Consider the following 5,753-nt stretch of genomic DNA (forward strand, 5'->3'; position numbering starts at 1 on the left):
CCCAACAGACTCGCTTGCACTGGGTGCCGAAGAAGCCTCGGGATCAGTCTAGAACTAGACGCGCGGATCCGCGAAACACATACAAACCTAAACCTAGAAGACCAAAATGCCATCATCACAAGCGCCGCGTGGTTAAGAAAATATGGGTCCCCAAAACCCTGCTGCGTGCACAAGGCTACTGTTAGCGGAACCCCTTGCAACGGACGTGCGCACCATGCCTTGCTCTTGGGAGACTTTCGAATTCGCCTTCGCACAAGCTTCACGCTCTGCCGCTGAGCTACTCGCTCGCGAGGTCTCCGAAGAGCAAGCCATTAAGCAACGCCTCATCCCATCGTTTGACCCGCGCACGACGTCCGGCCTCACTAACCAAGAAACAGCAAGGTTGTCCCACCTCGCGGACACCGAATCTCCCTTCTTGAAGCGATGGTACACTCTTCGATTAAAGTGGGCAACAGAAGGATGCCGCACAATGACCAACGCCGAACAACGCCGAGCCATCAAGACGGCCGAGTATGATCCCACATACGTTGCGCCCACCTCGTATCGAGTGTTAACCACTCTTCGAGGTCGAACCATGGACGACCATATCTTAGGACACCCCTATCTCGATCGCATCCTGACAAAAGAAGAGCTCCACATCGCAAGTCGGATCAACTCCGGAGATTTCCTTACCGATGTCCTCACATACATCACCCACGTAGGCATCCGACCCTGTGACCTGGACCACGCTGCACACCTCGAATATAACCCCAACTTCTACGATTGGCTCCTCCACAAAACAACCTGAACGCCTTGGACCCACACCCCAATCCTGGGATGGATTTTTCTTTTCCACAAGGGGGATGGGTGGGCAGTAAATCAGTGGGGCAGTAAATCAGTAAATCTAAAAAGCAAACCAAACATGAAAGTTAAAACTAAAAAGTGAACCACGCATGAAAAAGCTCCAAATTAAAATGCCATGTAGGAACAGGTGATAGAAGTTGAAAAGGAAAAAATCATGATTATAAATGATGAAATCTGTTATGGTTGTCCTACAAATTGGTTGCCAAAAATACTAAGGAGCGAATTGACTGGATGTACAGGTAGTGACCATGGGAGGCCAAGACAAAGCGGGCAAACTCCCTTTCTCGGAGGAGGAATAGGCGCGGTACGGCCTCACGGTGGAAACCAGAGCATTTAATCAGCTGAAGTTCCGCCATATATTCAACTTGGAAGATGTGGTTATTGAGGAACCAGTGGTGCGACGGATCATGGAGCAATGCCACTTACAACGGTACCTGGAAGCAGTGGGCCGGAGAATAGACTATGCCCTGTGCGCAGAGTTCCTACGCACCTTCAACAAAAACAGAGGCACCATCACAGTACGGACGCGGGAGCCACCAAACAGGTGCAGGTTGAACTGACCCCTGAACTGGTAGAACAAGCTCTGGAACTTCCGAACAAGGTGGAGAAGAAGCCGAAAAGGGACGTCTACGCCATGTTGGGAATGGACAAAGTGAAAGTCCACACCAACGACGGAGTCAACTTGGCAAACATCCCTGATCCAGAGATCCAGCTGCAGGCAAAAATGATGCATACCCTATTTTCGAGTCAATAGTACAATAGCATCATGTCCAGGATAAATGTGCCTTTACTCGAAAGCATCGCGGCTCAGGCACTGGATGAGGTAAACCTCAACGGCTTCGTGAGAAGGACGATTGAGGCCTCAGCAAAGGCCCTGGCAATAGGAGGAAGGGCCGTGGCAGGAGAATCCCCCTCGCCTCGATCGACCCGCAAGGCCTCGTCCTCCAAGGCCTCCATCGTAGGTTTTGGAGGTGTCCTCACTGCGATCCTCCACGAGGCAATAGGGCAGGGACGTGCTGAAGAGGACAAACAGGGAGGCGGCAGAAAAGGAGGCGAATCGCCGTCGCAGTCCCAGCCCCGACCGGAGGAATAGTCGGATGAAACAGAGACGGACACTCTCCCCTCTCCTCGCACCAACCATGCAAGCCACTCCCCTCAAGGTGACGCCCCCTGACACAGCCGCCCTGATGCACACCGCAAAGGTAGATGAAAGCAATGTAGTTACCTGGCTACAATTCTTAGTGGAACGAGAGTTGGCAAGGGAAGCAGTCAAGGCCACCCCAGTCTTAGGGGCCAAAAGGGCAGCGACGACCGAGCTAGAGCCAGGGCCAGAGGAGAAAAGACAAAAAGTGGAGGAGACTGCCACTACTACGATCATGCCCCACTCCCCACCCCCAACAGGCCACTATGATGACTATGTAAAGGAGCTGCTCGTGCAGTTGCAAACAGCCAGGCAGGAAAGGAGGGTGGCGGTGGAAGAGCTGGCAGCGGAGCACGAATCGCAAGCTGCCCTCCAACTGGACAGAGTAAGACAAATAACAGAATATCAAAAAGAAATTGCTGTGCTTAAGGAGGAGGCCAACACCAAGGAGGTGGAGGAGCTGAAAACCCTGAAGGAGCGCGACGCTACTTGGGAAGGACAAAGGAAAATCATGATGGAGCGTCTCACCAGGGAGAGGGAGACAAATGCCCACCTTCAGCGCAGAAATGACCAGCTATCTGCAACCAACTTGGAGGTGCAAAGCCAACTAGAAGACGTTGCAGAGCTGGATCAACTGAGGGCAGAACATGTGCGCAGGTTACAGGTGACGCGGGACCAACTCAATGAGTAGATTGCAGAGCAGCATCGAGAGCAGTCCCGCTTGCACCAGGAGCTCGAAGCCCAACAACAACAGCTCATGGCAATGACCCTCCGACAAGGGGAGAGCCTGGAAGACATGGAGAAGCGGGCAAAGGAGTGGGCAAATCATAACGAGCAGAGAGTGCGGGACCTAGCACGCCGGCTGGCCAAGGCTGAGGGCGACAAAGTAATGGCTGAAAACCAAGCAGAGACAGCCCAACTTGCTATGATGGCTCAGCAGCGCACTTTCATCAACACGCTACTCCACACCACCCACTCAGAAACAGGAGAGGCCAATGATCAGTTGCAGAGAAAGCTAACCACTGCGCACAAGGCCCTTATGGCAGGCCTGTATGTACCACTGCAACTAGGAGGCCCTCCGCAAAGCCTGGAGGAACAAAGGAAATGTCTGGCACAAGCAGGACTGACAACACAGGAAATGGATGACCTGGGTTTCACTGAAGAAAAAACACAGGAGGAGGAGCAAGCGGAAGGGGGTGAGCCCGAGCTTGAACTAGGGCCTCAAGACGAGGAATATGCCGCGCCACCCCCTCAACCCCAACAAACCGAGGTGCCACCCCATGACGCACCCGCCGAACGAAGAGCGGCCCACACCACCCGAAGGAAGGAACTGGTGGAGAAGGCAAGATGAAAACTCAAGGCCAGACCCACCCTGAAACAGCCTGCCCCTTTCCCGCTGCGCACCCAAGACTCCCCCGCTGAGTACCACGCTGAGATGATTATCTGGGAGCAGCAGGAGTATAGCCGAGACCCCTTTGACCTATGCTTCGAGTTTCCCACCACCCTGAATAGGGTGCTGCCCATTCAGTTGGTGGAGGATGTCATCGCCATGGGGGCCCGGCTCAAGGCTAGATGGTTAGAAGAGCGTGAGGCCCACCCAACTGCTTGGGGGACCGAGGACCGCGAATTTTGGCAGGACAAAGTCCTCCACGTACCCCGCACCGTGGAAGGATATAGTTCCCAACCTACCTGGAGGCAGCGCATTTTTGACGTCAACCTGGAGGCGTGGATGGCGTTTTGCAACACCCTCCCTTCGGAAAGGAACGACCCCACCTTTATGCCGTTTCCTCAAAGGGTAGGAGTGGATTTTAACCCGTCCATCCATGGCAGGTTTGACTTTCCCGTTATTTACAATGCCAACTCCACTTCCCATAGGAGCGCTCTTCTCTTCACCCTGCCCGACTTGTACAGCTCCATAAATAAATTCCTTACTGAATTCTCTTCTTGTCCTGACCCAGCCTTCATCACCACCTGTAACTACCTTAGGTTAATTAGAATCCTAGTACACCAGGAACCTACACCCCAAGAGTGCCACCTTCCGCCCCTTTATTTTGATCCCAATGCCATAGACAGCACCACCATGACTCGTTTCATGATGCATGCTGCCCTTTTGCCATCCTTCTGTGTTGCACTGCTGGAAGACATGAATGACAACAAGTTCACACAGTGCAATCACCCCTTCCTCTCCACCACCACCCTTAAAACCCGCCTCCATACTAAAGGCTACTTGCTAAGCTGGAAGTTCCTCAACAAGGCCCCCCGGCCTCCACCCACCCTTCCCCATAATTCGGATGATGAGGGGTGGAGCTCCCGTTATCCCTTGTACTGCTGCCCCCATGTAACCATGGCAAAAAAAAAAAAAACCTGAACACAGTCAAAGGTGTACTTTATCTCCCCATTACCACCCTTCTGCTCCATGCGGCCCCGTCGCCCAGTCTCCTAACTACGTAATATTTAAATATGCACACGCACGGCACTCATATAATACCTACATAGAACTAATTCACAGTTTGGGTCCTCAAGTGCAGGACAACACTCTCAGCTTGCTCAGAGTTCAACCTGTCTCCCAAACTAAGTCCTGTGCACAATACAGAGACTAGCACCACCCCTAGGGAGAGACCACCTGACAGGTTTTCAATTGCAGGTATCGACAACCACAACCCAAGTGGTGTTCATTCTTCATTAACCTCCCATGCTAATTGCCCACCCAGCATCCAGCGAGCCGGCAAAATCACCCAACGCGGCATCCCCAACCAACCCCCGCATACCCAGTCACCAGTGCAGAACCCAAGCCCCGGTCCCCCTGAAGTCTTCAGCACCTACCACCACTTGCTCCCTCCGTCAGTAAGTGCCATGGGACTGGCACTCGTCTAGGAGGGGGGCAATGTTAACCCCAACACGACGAGAGCGAAAGAAAGCAGAGAAGACGCAGGGCAAAGGCGAAAAGAAGGTAGCCCGACGGAAGGAAAAGAAGGAGAAAAGCCCAAAAGCGCAAGGACAACCGTTAAAGACCAAGGCAACCACAAAAAGGGAAAGGCGCATAAAAAGCGTACCCTAAAATCTTGTAAAAGAGTGCCGGGCTCTCACCCGTGCTATTTGTAAAGATAGAAGGGTAGTGAAAAGAAAGCAAGGAAGAGAAAAGAACAATGGAAAATAGGGCTTGCCGGCCATGTAAAAAAGGGAAAAAGGGAATGACCGCCCAAAAGGGAAGTAGGGTTTTGTATATAAAGTTGAAAAGTGAATGAAGAGCTCATTCTTTGGTGTGGCAAAACTAGTCTTCTTCTTCCTCTCTTCTTCTCTCCTTCTTCTTGCTTGTGTGTGCTCTTGAGAGAGGGAGTGTGAGAGTGTGAGGGAGTGAGCACGTGAGAGAGTGAGGAGTCAAGAGGGTGAAGCTCTCCACCATCTCCTCTCCCCTTCTCCTCTTCTCCTTTCTTCTCTTCTCTTGAGCGCGCGACTATGGAGGATGAAGCTTGGAGATGGAGGAGGCTTGAGGATGCTTGAGCTAGCATCAAGAATCGTGGAGCTACCGAAGTGTGAGAGAGAGGAGGGCACTCGATCAAGCATCAAGGTAAGTTCACTGCATTCATAGGATCGACGGCGCGTCGGCTAGGTGAGAGATAGCCATGAGAGCTCGCTTGGAACGCTTGAACAATAAGCGGTCCGTGGGTCTTGGCGGTTGAGCGAAAGCTCCCACACACTCCTTCTTTAACTTATTCCTCCTTTTATGATTTTTCCTACCCATCTCTTCATCCACTTTTACTTATCCACT

Source organism: Lygodium microphyllum, chromosome 6 (assembly GCF_053477565.2).
Source record: "Lygodium microphyllum isolate KBCC chromosome 6, Lygodium_microphyllum_v1.1.10, whole genome shotgun sequence".
Taxonomy (NCBI): Eukaryota; Viridiplantae; Streptophyta; class Polypodiopsida; order Schizaeales; family Lygodiaceae; genus Lygodium; species Lygodium microphyllum.